Here is a 19958-nt window from a genome sequence, read left to right on the forward strand (position 1 = left end):
ATCTAAATTAACCTCACATCTTAGTGTTACAGAGTTACTGTAAGGTAAACAATTATTATTTTTCTATTTATTTCTTTGTTTTATTTTAATTTCTAAACTCCACAAGGTTCCATGGCAAAGGAAGAGCATCTGAACTGTTTATGGAAGCAGCCAGAGTCATGATAGGCTTTGAGCCTCCCAAGTAGCTGGGATTCTGTCAGGGCCAGGGTGCTACCGTACAGTACCTGTGCATGGCTAGAGGATTCTGTATCACCCCCATCTCATTCCATATTCATCACAAAATCCTCTGAAAACTTGCACACACAGCACCCAGAACCTCCTTGTTGACACCTGAAGAACTTTACCTAGTGTGCCAAAAATACTTGGTGGAAAAAAAAATCCATCAGGAGTCACTGCAAGTGCCTGCAGAGGACAAGACTTGGTTTGTCACCATGATTGCTGGCTCAACAGTCTTACTGAAACTCTTCAGTGAGTGCAGTAGAGGCTATAACTTCTGGAGAATTAGATTTCCTCTGGAATATTCAAATGTTCTGGAATGTTTGGAATATCAGAAATGCTTGTGGGTATTGGTTTAGGTAGAATCTCCTGTCCCTGCTGTTGCGTCCATCTGCATCTAGGTGCATTTTTTCAAAATGCAAGCCAAACAATTCAGAGGGTAGAAGTCCAGGTCAGAGTTGACATCTGCATAAAAGACTTAATTTGACCTGTGAAAAATCATACGGTGTTTTGGTTTAATCATCAGCTTTTATTGTGGTGCAGAAGATCTGTTTCCTCTGCCTTCCTAGTCTGCTGGTAGCAGTGGTCTTTGAGTCTGTGACACCCAGCAGTGATGTTCACGTGACACAATTCTTGTTGAGATGAGTTTGCTTATTATGTTGTTGTGGTTTTTGTTTTGTTTTTGGTTTGGTTTGGTTTTTTTTGTTGTGTTTTTTTTTTTTTTTCCTGAAGAACAGTAACAGTTGTCCGTTAAATAACCAACAACTGTATCTGGCTACTGTTTATTGACTTTTAAACACAAAAGGTAATATTTGTGCAGGGGAAAGAAACAGTCACCTCTGGTCCATGTTGGTCCTCATTACTGCTAGGGACTGCCTATACTTTTGCATTTACTTAAGATTTTAAACTTTAGAAAAAGAGTAACACAAAACTTTGTCCTTTTTTTTTTTTTTTTAAGATATGTGAGAAGAACTAAACATACTTAGTATTGCTTGTTGGGATTGAATATGTACAATCATAATGCGGGAAAATGCTCTACAAAGAACCCATTTGAACAGAAATAAATTTCTGTTTAAAAACAGTGCAGCCATTCATTCATAAGAAAAGCTCTAATGGCCTCATAGTCTCATTAGAAAATATTTGTCTCCAACCAGAATGCTGAACTCATCTAATGCAAACATAGTTTATGATTACAAAAGAGCAATTTTGCTAGCAGAAATTCATGGCATTTACACTAAGGAAGTACTGGAGTACTTTCCCCCTCATGATATAACTGGAAAGCCATTGTCACTCAAGAAAGAAATAGATCATCCTACTCACCCTGCAGTACAAAACTGGTAAAAATGTCTAGTGCAGACCTGGAATGATGCAGTTAAAGGAAAACAGCTCCACAGAATAGAGGTAGATGGATTAGTAATAAAAATACTCTTTTGCCTTTATAATCCATGAAAAAAACCCTCTTTTTTCCAGCTTTAAAAATATAGAGGGAAGAAAAAAGGCTTTTTAATTTTATTTTTTTAAGCTATATCTAAGCAAGTTTGATCTGTAGCTAATTCTTTGAAAGCACTGACAAAGATGTTTTTCTTGAAAACATTTGGAACATCATTACTTGATTTGGATTAGCGAACCAGAGAAAGCTTTTCAGCATGTTCTGGTCAGGATCAGCCTGAGATCATTAAGGAATCTTTCTGTGCACTTACCACCACAGTTACCCATAAACCAAAGCATAATGAGGTGAAATGTTTGTCTCTCTATATTTATTTACCGGTGTTGGATGGTTCAAAGAAAGGCCCAAATAATGTTTTTCCCAGTCTAAGAGGTAGCTTTATTGTCCTCTATTGGAAAGTTCATGTTGGTCCAGGAAGCAGGATTTGGACTTCATTTTGTTAGAAAAACATGTTTTATTGCATCTGAGTAATTTCCGTTGATGAAAATTATGATTTTGAAAGAAGAGTAAATAAAGCTGTGTGGAGCTTCAGCACCTCTCATGGGAAACCTATCTCTTTTCATTAACTTATGAAAACATAAAGCTAGGAAATGTGGCTGTTGTTTATGTGTGAATTGTTGAATTATCTGGAGTACAGATGTTGGCTGTACCTCTTAAAAAACTATCAGCTTATGTCCATATTGGTACCCCACCACACTTTAGTGACTGAAGGACTGAGAAGGGGTTTGAAGTGAACTACTTACTCTGTGTCAAAAAAGGAATCAGAAGGTTAAAGAGGGAGTAAATCCAGAAAGGAGAGGGTTGAGCAATGCAGTCTGTGAGAGGGTCTGATGGTGCTCCCAGAGCTCTCCGGCTCCCATAAAAAAAGAAATGGATGAAGAGAGGACAGCTTAGCCTGCAGTGGGATAACATTTTCACATGAGTTATAGGTGCATTGTTTTCACATGTTTAGCATCGGTGTCACTGTTTCTACTACTCATCATTGCACAACTCATACTGCTATGTAAAGCGTAAGGTTGTTTGTGCTGCTCTGAGGATTCCCATTCCTCTATGCAAGGAAACAAATTAGAGATGAAATGATTATTGAAATGTTTAACAAAGCCACTGCAGGAATAATTGTGAGATGCTCCATCCTTGGAAGTGTCCAAGGCCAGTTTGGATGGTGCTTTGATAAACCCTGATCTAATGGAAGGTGTCTCTGCCCATGGCAGATGATAGATGATCTTTAAGGTCCCTTCCAACCCAAACCATTCTGTAATTCTATGTATGTATCTGGGTCTTGATGCTATACATAACCCATACATCATGGAAAATATTTTTTTATTCAAAAGCAGGTGTTGGCAGAAAGTTACAAGCATCCAAAGCCAAGGCTTTGGGTTATAGGTAGGTTAGATGCTGTGAAGCATTAATGGCAGATAAAAATTTTCATTCCTGGACTGCTATATTCTTTTAAAGTCAGTCAGTGAGATAGACAAGGGAATAATAGTTTCTTCCTTAATAGAAAATGTGTAAGTTTAGGAGATTATTCTTCATGGGGTGTTGGGTTATTTGGAAAATCATATCTGTGTGATGCTTTTGGCATCATAATTTTGAGTGGATTTTTTGCTTGTGGTGGATGATGATGGTTACTCCAGTGGAAAAAATTCATGTCATTCTTGTCTATGCCTTCTGCACTGTAGGGATCTTGTCTTTTTTTGCTTGACCACAGATGAACAGATATTTGGTTGGAGCTCTCTGCTGAGTTTTGTACTCATGTGTTCATGTTTGAAATAAATCAGTGAACAAGGAACAATAGCTCTCTGAAGCTGTGTTTTCCTTGGCTACTCAACCAGTGTCTGGAATGCACTTTAAGCCAAATATCTGTAGGGATGTCCCTGAATGCAAAATATGGGCTACCCGGCCAGGGACTCTTGCTGTTGTGTCTGTTCCTGAGGCTGCAGACAAGCCATCTGAATGCTTTTTGTGCACTAATGTCTAGTTGGCTGGCAGAATTGTGGTTTATTAGCAAGTGCACCATTACATGTTTTTAGAGACTGTTGACTCTTAAGATGCAAGAGTGCCTTGCCCAGCACAGATGCAAATGCTGGAGCCTCACTAGGTTCTGAAATTGAATCTGTGACACTGAAAAAAAAAAAAGTCACTAAGGAGCTACCTGCTGAAGGGTTGAAGGGTCTCTCTTGGATTTGATGAACCTGGTGTGCTCACTAGAAGTTCCTGTCACGCTACGTGAGACTTTTTAGAAAAGTCCTTCTCTCCCTACCTGTTAAAGTGGATGTAGCACTGAAGGTATTTGTCAATTATCACAGGCATCACAGGAAGGGAGGGCAGGGAGATAGATGGCACCGTTGCATACATTCTGGGAGATTCCCCCTCTGCCAGTGCACCGGCATAACAAGTTAACTGTGAGCATCTAGCTGAATAGTCACAGTAACTATTCAGATGAGTTCTATAAACTCCTGGCATGCATAAGGTAATATCGTGTACCTAATGAGTTTTTTAATAGAGCTTGCACGAATTTCTTCCGGACTCGAGAAAATCCCTGGGTATGCAATAACACAATTTGTGTGTCTCAGATGCAGTCTTTATTTGGGGGGGAAAAGAAAGAAAAAGTAGGTAAGTAATGAAACAAAAGCATGTACTCAGTCCTACTGGCACAGACCAGACAAGCAGTGCATAGGACAGCATTCCAAGTCTGCAGAAATTGCCAGGTGCAATTCTTGCTAGCACAGATGGCATCTTTACAGCACTGACTTCAGTAGGACCTTTGGTGATTGCAACACATCAAGATTTCACTGTTTTTTCTTGCTCTGGCCCACACCCACTTAAAGTTAAAAACATAAACATTCAAATGAACCCACTTATTTCAACAGCTCTATCCATGTGTGTAACTATAGGTGTGTGCTGAGCTGGGATTGCCTCTCCCATGGCACCCACTGTGCTGCACTGTTTGCCACTGATCTGCATAAAATATTCTTGTTTACAGGCTTATGGAATGTCAGTGCAGATGTTCAAATGACTGTTCAGTTGAAATAATTTCATCTAAGGCCAAAAAGAGCTATTACTGACAATAATATGGATGATCCCACAATTCACTTTTGAGGCTGAACTTTATTGAGATGGACTCTGAAGACTGTCTTATCTTCATGAAATAGTTATCCTAGTTTAAATCTATTGAGAAAGTTTATTTAGTCAAATATATTCCATACACTGTGTAGATACTACAAATAAAATGAAGGGCTTTTGTAGAAGATTTTGTAGTATAATCAAACCAGTTTTTATACTCAAGGAAATAAGACAGGTTGGCCTGGTGGTTGGGGAGCTACTCTGAGGCCAAATGCTGTTGAATTTAATTCCCTGCTCTACTCTCTGGCTTCCTGTAGGAAGCTGAGGTATGCTTCAAACCTGATTATTTAACTTTTACCCAGGATGAGGACTGCATTGCTGTGGCTCCTCTGGAAGTAGAAACAAACTCCATTTACCCTCAGCACTGCTGGTGCTTCTGCTTATTTTTTGCAGAATGGGGATAACAGCACTTCGTAGCTCTCCGGGATCTCGTAAGGGAATGTAGATTACCAGTAGCAAGTGGCTCTGATGTTACAATTACCATACAAATTTTGAAGACAGTAAGATTTGTGCATTCAACTCAGATGAACCAAACCACTGTGTGACAAGAAAAGCTCTGACTGTCCATCAGAGGAATCCTGATGGACAGTCTTTACTGTTGCCCTTTCTTTCCAGTTAACTCTTTCATGGGGAAAACTGACCATTGTTTGTCCATCAGGAGTTTTGTTTTTCACATTTTATACTTGTGAACTCTTGCAATCCTGCTCATCTGTCCACACACAATTCAGGCCATGGTGAATTAATTGTTTGAGTATGATGTTGGAGTTACAGAAAAGTCAAGACTCAGATCGGGGAACTTCAGGGAAGTTTTTGTTTGCAAACCTCTTTGACATATTTCTGTAAGAAAGAGCAGAACCTCTACGAACTTGGTATTGCTAATGTACTCCATAAAATCTAAATTACTCTAGGAAATATAAAAAAGGGTTTCTTATCTGCTGTACTGGAGTGGATTTATTGTCTTGGGAAAATGAGCTACTTTCTATCCAGCTCTGTTAAAATAATGGGATTCCTAAGCTTTCCTGTTGGTACCAGCCAAGAGAATGCCAGGAAACTTGTAATGTTCTTAGAGGTACAAAGTTTTTGGTTTGAATTTCCTGTAGAAATTATTTAAAAAAACACCCCCCCTGTGATTTAAGGATCTGAATATTTAACTTTGTGTAATAGGTTGGGTATCATCAAATAGATGATTAAAAAAAAGCCTTGCTGTTTTTAAGGTGGATTTATTTTTTAGTATTTCTATTAAACTAGGGCTCCTGTATAACTGCAAATGTTATAAAGAGTGAATAATTGCAGAACAGCACTTTTCAGCTGTCCTTCTACATCTTGAAGGCCTGTGTCCAGCTTGTGAAAATATATGAATTTTGATAAACCTTATCTGTCAATGTTCCATACACTGTACTTCCATCCAATCAATGAGAGAGCTTAAAAAGCTTGGAATGGGATATTGCCAAGGATATGGTTCCAAGATATACAATAAAGTGCAAGGTTTTTTTGTATTACCAAAAAAAAAGCCTTTTTCTCACAGTCTCACAGTTGTATTAATCTTTATATTCATATGTAAATGATCAAGAAATGTGTATTGTGAAATGTTGGAGTGATGGGGATTTCTGTGGGTTGTTTGTTTGTTTGTTTTTGGTTTGTTGTTGTTTTTTTTTGGTTTGGTTTCTTTTTTTAAGATGTACATTTTTTCTTTAAGGACTAAAAAAGCCTTTCTGAAGAGGCTTTTAGCACTTCATCTTTCCCACACTCTTTATTCTTTCCTTTTTCTCCTGGGATGCTGATAGGAAAAAAACTGAACTATAAAATGCATTTTCACTTCTTGAATTTCATTGTTTAGCGGAGTTATATTGCTATGTGTTCCAGTTTTGGAAGCTTTTCATGTCTGCGTCTAATTCTAAGCATACATGTGCCCTCATACTGCTGTGTTGCAATGCTCTTAGCTGTCTTGCTGAATTACAGTCCAAATACTCAGAAATGAACCCTTGAATATATGTAACCCACTCCTAGACCTTCCTCCCCGCAAAACGTGGCCCACTTCTCTCAGTGAATGTTTTGAGTAATCTTGAGCAAATTGTGTAAACTATATGAAAAATGAAAAATGACAGTGACTTCAAAACTACAAGTCTTCAATGTTTTGATGTCCCTAAAGAGGCACAGGTTTGTTAGCCACCTGTTACTTAGAGGAATACTTAAATGTCAATAACAGGATGCTGATGATTACATCAATAGAAGTCAAATATGTCTATGTCGCTGCCTGGATTAACTTGCTTCCCTGCAACCCATAAAACTTTTATAAAATTAAGTAATTTGCTTCTCCCAGTGTGGTATCTGTCTATGGCTGGAAAAAAAGAAGTAAAGAAAAAGTACAAACTGTGATGTTTGTATTTAAGTTTTCTGCAGAAGCAGTTTGAACACACGTATATGAGTGTGTCTGTCCCTCCAGTTACGAGCGTAGATGAAGGGGCATATCACTAATGTGAGTTCAAAGCTGAGCAACCTCTATTTTTGCTACTTGGTGACCTGGACTAGAGAGTGTGTTAGTTTTTCAAAATGTATGAAGAATATCTAGCCTGAAAAACAACAGACAATGCAGAGAACATTCAGAATTCTTCCCCAAAAGCTGTGATGCCTTGTGTGGGCACCTTTAAAGGCTTGGGGAGTGATGAGAGATGAGGATGTGTCAATAGCTTCCCCTGGTTACACAGAGAGCTGCTTTTCTGTTGGGACTATCAGCCTCTCATCCTCACATGAGCTGCCCCACAAGCATGTCCATGTCCCCATCTGACCCTGTCCCACTGATGGGACTTCCTGGCCTGACCATGGATGGCCCCATGGCTATGGACTGGCTTGTGGCAGTGAGGTCTGGGCTGAGCCCATTACAACCCCATCCTGCTCACATGGCTTCCTAGTAGATCTGCTCTTGGACTTCCTGATGGACATGTGACTGGGACCTACAGTTTCTTTCTTGGGTGATCTGTCTTGTGCCACCGGGATAAGGAGCTTTCCAACGTGGGGTTATTCTGGTGGAAGAGGTTATAACTGCTCATAGCAATTTCTCCTTCTGAAGGGAGATTTTTGACATTTAGCATTAGTTCCCTGATTAAATGAGATTGTGTCAGAAAATACAGGTATGTGTAGGACTGTGTTCTCTGGTGGTCATGCCAAAATCCTTGGTGGTAAGTTGTACAAGTTACTTGTGGCTAGACTGGCCACTGAGTTACCTTAGGAGCCCTCCAAATCGAGGTGCTCAGGAACTGGCAGGCCTATATTGATTTGCTTAAATTCCTCTACAAAGCTCAGAATGGGAAACACTGAGGTACTCTCTGAAGATTTTTTGATTTTTGGTTTTAGTTGATTTTTTGTTTTAGTCATTGGTAAAGCTCAGATGAGTGATGTGCTGGGTGTACAAAGTAGTTTAATACTCCCCTTCCTCAAGAGAGAAATCATGATATTTCCATTGGTTGTATTGTGTAATTTAGGGGGATTCCAGCTATAACTAAGAGAGCAGAGATGATCTGAGCTTCAGGAGCAAAAAAACACTTTTCTGAAGGCATCAGCTGTGAGCTGCCTTGTAGTCACCAGGGAGAGAAGAGCATTCTTGGCATGCAGAACGGGAAGAGACAGCCAGCAAGAGAGGAAAGAAAAGAGGGACATCTTTCCAGTGTTACTGAAGTCCAAATTTCTCTCCCTTTCATCCTACCAGGCTGTTGTTAGTTAATATTTTTTTGGGAAATATTGCATTCCCATAGGCCCTGTGTCAGTGTCATCCTTGTCCCTTGTTTTCTAATAAATACTTTCTATGTTTCTCCAGACAGGTTTTGTTTTCCCTTTAATTTACAGATGAGAAAGCTGCAACCAGAAACAGTAAATCTTTCTCTTTTCCTCTGCACTATTGTTGCTCAGCTGTATGAGGCTGTTTTCCTCCTAATGGGCCTTGCAGATGGCATTTGTCATCCCCAAGGAAGTGCTGCCCAGGCCTGTGCACGCTAACAGATTTTGGGGGAAAAAAATAAACTTCAATAAAAAGGTCAGGAAGGAGCAGCTGCAGGAGGCTTAAAACCAGCTGTGATAAGAGATGAAACACAGCTGAACAAATGCAATCATCCAAACTGTGGAAGCAGCGAATCATTGCAAGTCATGTACAGTAGCAGAGACTCCTGTCTTGAAAGTTTTCTGTATCTTGACACTAGTCTTTAATTCTTGTCCCAAAACTGTTAAGTTTCAGGTCTGTAATTTTCTATAACAAAAATGTGCTTTTCAGAGTTGATTCCAAGGAACAGGAAAGTAAAATTATTGTGTCAGGAGGGAGCTCTAGAATCATATGAAGGAAAAATCAAACCAACAGCCAGAGAACCTCCAAACTGATTGTTCCAGTGAAAACCAGTTCTAAGTTGTGCCAAAGTTTAGTGTCAAGTTCTAAATCTCAAATATACCTTGAAATCTCTTTGCTTCCTCTGCTTGGAACATGGCCACTGCATTTGCTTTGAAAGTTTTTCTTTCCTTTCAAAACTGTTTGCAAAAGTCACCCTATGGAATGACAGCATTTATAAAGTGTTATGGAAATGGAAACTCCAGTGCTGTTTTGTCTTCACAATGCTTGTCTTTCCTGATTATTCCCCTAGAAATACTAAAAGCTAAAAATTCAAACCAGAACTTGCTGTTGTAAGGTAACGTATAGAATTTCTAGTGGTATGCTATCTGTGTTTTCCCTCAAATATCTCAAACAGCTGTTTAAAGACTGGCCAGCAAAGCTTAGACCTGTGGATGTAACCACACTGTTCCTGGCTGCAGAGTTTCTTCGAGGCAGGAGCCCGGGCTTAATCTATGTCCCCAAAGAGTCTTTTGGCCAAGTACATGTTTTTGACATGGTTTTTTCTTTACTGGGTATGTGATAATTGATTAGATTTTATTTATTTATTGACATTTTTAGGTATGAACACACTGTTTTATTTTAATAATCTCATTCCACATTAACACAGCTTCTGAATGAATGAGCTGGAGCATCAAGCCAAAGCCAAGATGAAACCTGAAGCCTCCTGAAGAGCAAACAGCAGCACAGTTTAACACTTAGTGGTGGGAAGGAGTATATAGCTGGTTCCACAATGCTTTTTTCCCCCTATTTTTTCTACTTATTTATATATGATTAGGTCAGAGGAGGGCTGAGGCAAAAGTTAGAACACTGTCTTTTGATAATTTAAGTGCCTGGCATGCTCTCGGGCATGGTTTTTGTCACTGGCAACCAGCAGGTGCCTTGATAGGGCTTTGATACAGTTCAGGCACAGCATGGCCCAGGATTATTCCTGAAAAACAGTTTGGACAGGGACACTCTTTTGTGGGAGAAAAGAGAAGCCGATGGGGCATGGGAGAGGGATGCAAACCAGGGTATAAAATCTGAGCCAGAAAATGCAGTTTCTGCTGTAGCCTTTGATTATCAGGTTTATGTAAAAGCATCTTATTGGCTTTAGTGAGGGACAGGTCAGACTCTTAGTTGTGTCTTTGCTTAAAAAGACTTCATCAAGTCATCATTATTTGCATTCACTTTCCTTTACTTTCTTCTCTTCTTTTTTAGAGTTGTAGTTTCTTTCCATGACCTCCTTTCCTGAACTGTTGTGCAGCATTTTCCTTCACGTCCTTGACCGTAACTGCAGCACTAAACATCAATAAGCTGGCTTACAAAATTTGCCAGGACCTTCAGTGCGGGCTGGTCCCCTTCTCAACAGCCATGGCAAACTGTTAACATCAGTGACAGTTTATTGGTCAAGACTTACCAAAAAGGAAACTGGACTGTTTCTTAAAACCAGTTTAGCCACAGAGACCAAGAAGTTTCACCATCTCTGACTTAGGATGTGATGGTCAGTTTCTGTTGACATCATTGGAAAGATTCTTCTTTTTGAAAGAACCACTGAATCGGACCATTACTCAGAAGGAAAGGTCACAGTTATTAAGTCACTCACACCTCTTCTTATATTTTCTTTGGAAATCTGAACTGTCAGACCTTCTGAAAACAGATCATGTCTTAAGATGATGGACAGACACAGCGTAACTCAGTGACTGGTTGTTTGGTACACCTGTCATCTGCTGCTGGTGTTGCTAAATTCTAGACTGTATTGATGACAGAGCAGTACTGTTTAGATATGGGGCACTATGCGGATGTAATTTGGAGATAGTTATAAAATCATTACATCTTTTTTCCAAAGATGAAATTTCTTCTGAGGTGGCAACTGTAGTCTGCTGCCCACCTACATTTCCAGCAACTAGTTTGCAAATGCTAATCTGTTTTGCTGGATGCCACCCAAGCACGACAGTTGTGGTGAGAACTGAGTCAGAATCTCTGGTGGTTCTGAAATTTGTCATCAGATGTGTCAGAGCTGTACCATAATATCCCTTACTTCTCAGAATAAGCTTCTAATGGTCTCTATTAGGGTCACGTCCCCATTTGAATCTCAGCAGTCAGGCCTCCACACCACCTTCATGTAACTTTAGTTCTCATGCTAGATTTCCATTATTTTCGCACAAATATAGGAGAAGGAAGGAATGAGAAACTAAGAACTCATTTGTTGAAATGTTTCATGTTTTACCTGTGTGAACTTCCATCAGGTTTACTGAGATATAGCAGAAGCAATTGGTGAAAACTATTAAAATGCAAAGATAAAGACAAGCTGTAACCCTGTATGAGGCACTGAGCAGCAGGGTCAGTGGCAGAGCTCTGTTTTTCCAGCCAGTTTAATTAAAAAACATAAACTACCATGACTCACTCACTTCACCCCAAAATCAGACAGCGTAGGCTTCCCAGAAGCAGAATCTCCCTTTTACCAGCACTGTGTGAAATAAAAGACCATAACAGAATGGATTTTTACTGAAGAAGGAAGATAAAAAGAAATGCTAGAGTGCTATTTGGAAAGCCTGACTGACCTGTGCACTACCCTTTTCTACTCAGCTAGAATGTGTTGGCCTCCTCTAAGGGCTGTGGTGTCCTGCTAGAGTAGTCAGTTTTTAGTCTTTGTGCCCACATGAGCCTGAATTGGAGTCTGTTGGCTGCTACTGAGGATTTTCATAGGTAAGAAGGGATGAGAGTTTCTGGACCTCTACATCTCTCTCCCTCCCTTTTTCCATTGGGGAAAAAGGATCCTGTGAGTTATTTATGAACTGAAGTTGCATAGGAAGAGATGAAGAGATACTCTTGCTTGCACAGCTCTTTTCACTGGGCTGTGCTGGCCCTCAGCATTCAGTATATATGTATATATATATATACATGTATATATATATATTCTTTTTCACAACTTCGATCAAGCTGACTCCTACCCTTTGGGCATTCAGTGTATTTAGGTTTCCAGTGGTTACCTTTATATTTTTATTAACTTCATAGCTCCATGCTTTCTTTCAAGCTTTAAGCAACCAAGTCCTCCTAAGGCAGTTATTGCAGGGGGTTTTCAACTTGAAAAGGCAAATATCCATGATGAATCACTACAGTCTTACAGTCTTTAGAAAATGAGACATCAGTGGGAGCTTTTGATTTTGACAAGTTTGTAAAATTAGACACTTTTTCATCAGTAACCCAGCTGTTACCATTAATCTAACTGCTCTGGGATGTTCTGTGCACCAGTCCCTGCTATCTGAGAACCAGGACTGAGGATTTTTTTTATAGCAAAAACTCTCCCAAGAGCCTATGTCATGAAAAAATTTTGCAATTGAAATTAGTGTAAGAGCAAAACATCTTTTGATCATGCTTTTACCTTGGGTAGAGGGTATCCTCTGTATTTCATTGATTCAGTTTCCCAGTGACAATGAAAGTCGAGCTCTTTATTTTAAAATACATATCTGAATTTGTTTAGTGGAATGTTCAGTTGCTTTGATAGTACCTTCACCAGCTTTTAAAACTAGAGAAGTATTTCTGTACAATGACAAATTATAGTAGTGTAATAATAATTTAAGCATCTACAACACCCTTTCTAGAACAGGCATCCAGTAGGAAGGAGATGATTAAAAAATCCTATGGAGATTGTTACTGGTATGTATTTGGAATCAGATGGAGTCCATTTTATTGCCAGACTTGTGTTTAGCAGTAGCAGCTAAAATCAAAAGAATACGGACGTGGCTGTGGAAGGTGTCCCAGAGTAAGAGTGGTGGGATGGGTGCTTGATGCAATGGATATGGGAAAATCCATGGCAACTAATTTGAATTAGATCTAAGTTGCCTTTTCCCCTGTACCTTGGCAGGATTGATGACAACGTCAATCAATAACTCAAAGAGCTCCTTGCTCTTTTTGTTTTGTTAGTGATACTAGTAACAAGAAACAATATGCAGGACACATGTGAACTAGAGAATATGCTTGTATACACAAACACAAATGCACAAGTTGAAGTGACATATTACTTATCAACTCTAGGACAAATGTAGGTCAATGTCCAGAAGCCTTGATCTGTAAGTTGCCCTGTGAGAATATTCTGTTCTGAATCACCAGCCAGGCCTTTTGCTTCAGCGGGGTTTGTCAGCTCTCTCAGCTGTTACTCCATGTCAGGTCTTGATCATCTGTTTGCAATAACAAGGGTGGAAACACCAGAAGGAACAGATGAACTCCTCAGAAGCAAGTGTTCTATTTCTATATAAATATCCCTTGCAATAAAGGGAAAGGAAGAGAAAATACAGCAAATCTGATGTACAGTATCAGAAAAGCTTTTGCTAAATAGAATGTTTTTATGAGCAGTCAGCAGACAGCTGAGGCTCTGATGTTAGCTTAGTGACCATATAACAACTCACAGTCATAATATAAGACTCAGTTCACTTTCACCATCTTATGCTTATTTTAATGGCAAATAAAGACATTATAGTTTTCCGGGGGTTGTTTGTTTGTTGTTTTTTCATTTTGTTTTTTTTTTTTTTTTTGTCCTTGTTTTGAGTTTGCTTTTTTTCAATGAAGATTTATATTCCCTCTTCCTGGCATTCAGAAGACTGTAACTTAAGTCAACAACAAAGGGCTTCACAAAGACCTTATTATCTTCTTCTGGTTTATTGGTGTGACTTTGCCCTCTCTCTATACAGATAAGTCCCTTAAATCTCTGCAGGCTATTGTGTTTAGACTATTCTAGGGCAACAGCTTAGTGAACTTAACAAGTAACTAAGCTAAATTTTACAATAAATAGCCTTTGAGGATTCTTTTCTTATTACCCAGTGTAATTTCTGGGCTCTGTGGATGGGTGTAATAGTCTGAACTAATCAATTCAAAGAGCGATGGCTGCACAAAGCAAGTTAGTTGAAAGACCTCCATGGCACCCAGCAGAATTAGATTATGGATATGGGAAATAAAACTGAACATGACCCAAGAATGTGCACTTGCAGCCCAGAAAGGTGAGTAATTCCTGGACTGCATAAAGAGAATCATGACCAGCAGGATGAGAGGGGTGATTTTCCAACCCCTACTCCACTCTTGTGAGGTGCCACATGAAGCACTGCATCTGGGTCTGCTGCCCAGTACAAGACAGAGCAAATCCAAAGGAGGGCCACAAAGATGATCAGAAGGCTGGAGCACCTGAGAGAGTTTGGGTTGTTAAGCCTGGACAAGAGAAAGGCCTGGGGAGGCCTCGTAGCATCCTTTCAGTTCCTAGAGGGAGCTTATAAGCAAGACAGAGACTTTTTATAAGGGCCTGTAGTGACAGCACAAGGGACAATGGTTTTAAACTGAAGGAGAGTAGATTAGATTTGATACAAGGAAGATTTTTCTGCAGTGAGGCACTAGCACAGGTTGCCTGGAGAAGTTGTGGATGCCCCATCACTGGAAGTGTTCAAGGTCGTGTTAGACATGACTCTGAAAAACCTGACCTAGTGAACGATGTCTCTGCCATGGCAGAGAGGTTGCACTAGATGATCTCTAAAGGTCTCTTCCAATCCAAATCATTCTATGATTCCAAGTTTTTCAAGTTCATGTTGCAGAAGTACAGGAAAGTACAGTAAGGGAATGTTTTTTGTTTGGGTGGGTTTTTTTGTTTTGTTTTGTTTTTTTGTTTTTTTTTTTTTTTTTTTGCGATCTCCACACTCTGGTCACACCTCAAAAAGCATTGATGTTTGAACAGTTGGAGGGCATCCATCTTCTTTTGCAAGACTGCATTTCATCTGTAACATCTGGTGCAAATAAGTAAATTCCTTTTAGATACTGAATTCCTGTTCTTTTGAAATATTTTGCAGATTTTCCAATTCTGTGTTATTTTCCTTGATTTTGGCTTATATTTGACTGCAGTTAATGAATATTGCATGTTTGGGATAGAAGCACTGTCCTGTTTCACCTGAATGGAAATTGCTCCTAGGTGTGTGCCTGCCTTTTCAGCGTGAGGTAATTTATAACTAAACAGCCCATTTCCATAAAGTGTCTTATTAACAGTTTTCTTATTTTCCTTTAATTATAAAAGCCTGAAGAACACCTCCAGGTGTATTTAAATAGCTTTCAATATTTAGGTGGATGGATGAGAGCTGCTCTGCTCCTGCCCAAGCCCGGGCATTGTCCACCCTGCAGCCATCTGGGGCAGTTCTCCAGTTTCAAGGCCAGTTTCCTATGTTTGTGTGCTCACAGGCTTTACTGCCTTGTTTGTTCAGTGGAACAGAGAATCCCATGATACATACTGAAATATTTGCACTCTGCTAGAAGTTTGCTACATGAGGAGAATTTAGGGTGAGGGCATTGGAATGCGTTCTCAGCAGGTGAAAACTGGCAGGTCTTAGATGAAGGGAAAGGTGTTTAGCTTTGCAGCAGCTGTGGATTTGCCACCATATGTCCTCTAGGATATTGAACATCAAATAAAATCTTGGATTAAAAGTGAGGGCAAGGTTTTAGGGAGAGCTATCACCTTACCTCTCTTTGTTACTAGTGATAGATTTGGGGAAAACATGAACTTGTAGGACACATTCAGAGAAATGGTTTTGAGCTTGAAAACTTATCTATTATGCAGATGCTACAGTGAGTCCAGTAAAAGACACTGCTTCTTCTTTAGAGAACTTGCTTGCTCTTTATAAGCTAAAGCAAGTCAAGCAATGTTCACACCAAAAAAATTGCATTGAGCACCAAAGATGAGTTATCACTTATGCATTTCCTGCTTTCATTTTGTATGTGGAAATAAAGTTGCAGGCAATGTTATCCCTAAATTAAACGAAATGTAAACTGACAGGTGCAAATCAGGACTGTATAATTTAATTCTCATTGGAGAATTCTTTTCACATGAATTTGTATGAAAACAGATTTGGGAGCCTCAGTTAAGATTTATAACCAAGAATGAATTGCAAGTGATATTTGCTAAATTAGACAGAAATCATATTATTGGTTGTCTGGCAAAGGCTGTTTGCCTTGGTTAAGTGAAGTGTATAGGGTAAATTACTGGTTGCACAGTGCACAAAAATAATCAGCATTTGGATCCATAATCAATGTTTCCACTTCTGTTTTAGTTTGATCTGATCCTGTGACATACTGAGCACGTGCTGTCAATGATTGGTTGCCCAGCAGACAGAAGTACACCATATCAATAGACTGAGGATTGTATACTGTTTTCTTTTTTTTTTTCTAAGTGTTATTGAGAACAACTTTCACCTGTTTTGACAGCTTCTTAGGTCTTTGATGTTCCAGATGGTGTTGAACGGTAGTGATGAGTTAGGATTCTTCTGCCTACAACAATAAGCTGAGCACACCTGGAGAAAATGAAAAAGCATCAACTGCTGGGCTCAGCTGTGCCCTGCATTGGGTTCACTGGAGCCACCTGGAACCCTCTGCAGTCCCCACTGCCAGCTCCTCACCATTTATACCCAATGCATCTTCCTGCTTTCTTGGTTTTTAAATCATGATTATTTTCTTTCAAGGTCCATTTTACAGAAATATTTATCTGTACAGAATATGTACTAAACAAACTTGTCACCCCAGAAGGGGACATTAATTTAGTAATGATTCACATCCTGTCTAGATTCTGTTTAGGGCTTTGAGAACTACCCTCCCCTTGAGAAATCAAAAGCAATTTTTATCTTTCCTAGCACTCCTGAAGTATAAGTTTTGTCAACAGCATCAAGAAGTGGAGGTCGACATGGCTGGAGTTTGTCTGTCACTTTGCCTTTCTCAGTAGAGGGAGCTGCTCCCTGCTTTTCTCCAGCCCCCTGTAAGAATTATCTGCAGTTTGCCGGGCAGTTCTGGGACATGCAGTGAGGACCAGGGTTGAGGCAGGGTATATATGCTGTCCTTCAGCACAGCAAGTGCCAGAATTTGGCTTGTATGGTATGTTTTCAGCAGGCGGAAGAAGAGATTTGAAAGGGCTATGGCTGCAAACAAAAATTAAAACCAGTGTTTTCAAACATGGCCCTTGCATGCCCATGTGCTTACAGCAGATTTTTGGAAGCATTCCGCATTTCATGCTCTCCAAAGGGAGAAATACTTACTGAATGAAAACACTATTTTTTAGCACTTTTGTTCTGTAGCAGAAGTTGTAGCTTTTGTGCCTGTATTTATCAAGGCTGGAGTATAAGACTATCTGCACTAAATTCTGTAAAGTTTTCCCACATATAAATTAGAGCCAAAGACGGGTCCCAAGCAAGGGACTCTCCTTGATTCATGTGCCTTTGCACCAAGGAGTTTGGAATACGGACATCTACCGGGTTTGTAGCAGCAAAAAATCTAAAAACTTGTAAAAGCACTTGATCCTTTCAAACCCAAATTTTACCTAGGTTTGAACAAGATAGGAAGATATGTTATTAGAACTTATATAAATGTGAGATGCAAGGGAAAAGTGTATGTGAACTACAGGCTTTTCTGCATGATTTTCTGACAGGCTGAAGCTGTTACTAAGAACAAAACAGGAATTTAAAGCCAACTCAAGGATCATATTACAACCTGAAAATCAAATTATTAATGCAATAGTAAATGTTAGTTTAGAAAACTAACTTGTCAAATGAAAATATCTGAAAAAACATCCTCAGGTTCCTGCAGTGGAAGTTCCTTTCCCAGATAAGTTTTATTTGGTTCACAGTAAGCATGAACATTAATCAGTGCACTAAAACATATCTGCTTGGAAGATTTGCTTTTACTTTGTAACTGAACCTTTTCATAAAATAAGAAAAAAGGGAGTGGGAGGAGAGATCTCTAAGCAAGGAATTTGAAGGTCACTCTAGCACAAAATCTGCATGGTTTTACATAACCTGTGGCATCTGAATATCTTCCAGTACTTGTAGTTGCTTTTTATTTTAAATAAATTCCCACATTCTATGAGATAACTACCTTTGTGTATTTTCAGATCTTCTTTTATATCCTTCTTTTTTAGCATCATTGTACAGTAAATATAAATCCAATAGATGTGTTTGGATGTGAAACGTCAGTTAAGAGGCTGTCCAAGTTGGAAGTCGAGACTCTGGTCCTGGCAACAGTTTTCTGCTGAGCTGTAAATGCAATATCATGGCAAAGGTGATAATAGTGATCCTGGTTTTGGGTACATAGGTTATTTTTCAATCAGGTAACTTAAGCCAATCGTTTGATTGCTTTGCATATTAGGACCTAAACTTAAACTAAATTTTGATTCCTGTAAAGGAGTTGTGGAGAGAAGAGCCCTGGGAAATTGCATTCATATTGACCTGAGCTTTCCAGATGATCTGGTTCCTTTCTACTGTAAACCTTTCAAAAACCCTTTCTTCAGTAAACTAATGAAATCTTTTTCTGGAGGTATTCTGGGCATACACTACTAGAATTTAATCCAGACTCATACATGCACGTTAATGGTGGATACTCTTTATCTGAAGTTCTGCCTACTGCTTTCTAATGAATTCAGTTTGACATCTGAGAACAAAGCATACAGGTAGTCTCTTGTTTCCCCATTGTCGTGTAATGGATGGCAGGTAAGCTTTCAGTGTAGCATATATTACTTGGGAGGAAATCTTGTATTTAAAGATCATGGCTCAGTAGTGGTTCTTGGTTATGTTCCCTTTCTGAAAAGGCTATTGCATCAGTTTATCTTATAAGTCTTATTTATAAACTATCTGTGCACTATGGAAACAACCCCCAGCACTGCTATGCTCCAGACACTGCTCATTCTTCCTATAACCCACAGTGAACATACTTTTAGGAAGGCTCAGAGAAATGGCCGTTTAATTTTTCTGTTTGTCCTGTAACATGTTCGTGTAGCTGCCCCTAACATTTTTGCAATTGTGGCTGGAATAACAATCCTTCTCTTCTTTCACCTACTGTACCAAGAGATAACTACCCAAAGTCACACAAACTCATCCAGTGTCTGTGATTCTCATCACAGTCATTTAAAACAGAGCTGTATGCAGTCTGTCTAGCAAGGTCACCAAATTATTTTGGTACCGTAATCACAGCTTTTATGAATGTCCTTTTAATCTACAGGACTGCTTTTATCAGTTTTACACTCTTTTTGAAAGGAAAGAACTTCCAACTGAAAAAGTTTCCATCCACATGAATATATCTGAATCTAAGAGAGCACTCCTCATTTTTTTCTTGTACGATAGGCCAACAGATGCTGCAACTTCTGAAAAGCCTGTGTCACGTGAGGTTTCACTAACTAGATGCATTTGCAATCTCAGAGTCAAATTTCCCACTTGTGAAAATGGGTAAAGTTTTGTTTAAATCAGATTATGAGGATCTCACAGAATCAGCACTTCACTTGTCTTAAATACTAGCTGGATTGCTTAGTCACATATGAGGCCTGCCTTCCTGCAGGTCATTTATTTCAGCAATTTTATTTTATCCATTGTTTGATTTACGGTATTACTTCCAGAGAAAATGTAAGAAACACCTTTATAAGGAGTCCTTAAACCACTAGAACTGCATCAGCCAAATTCAGTGCACAAGCAAATGCAAAGACCATAATGACCTTAAAATGATGTCTCATAGTGAGAAACTGAACTGCCATCCTTGATAAATCCAAGTTTTCATCATTTGTTGTTTTAGAAATAATAAATGGGGTAAAAACGAGAGAGAAAGTAAGGTTCAACAATATTTCTCCAGAAACTTGAAACAAAACCTCACAGTACCTGGAAAAATAACACGTCTGGCTCTGTAAAGGGAAATGAGACACCATCCAAATGCAGATATTTTTCAATAAAGTATGGCGTTATTTGTCATCCCAAAGGAATAATCTAGTTTTTTCAACATTTACTTTTCTTGGCGTGCTGTATCTAATGGTATCAGGAGTTTTCAGAG

The sequence above is a fragment of the Myiozetetes cayanensis genome, unplaced genomic scaffold, assembly GCF_022539395.1.
Source record: "Myiozetetes cayanensis isolate MyiCay16 unplaced genomic scaffold, myiCay2020 scf2-11, whole genome shotgun sequence".
Classification (NCBI taxonomy): Eukaryota; Metazoa; Chordata; class Aves; order Passeriformes; family Tyrannidae; genus Myiozetetes; species Myiozetetes cayanensis.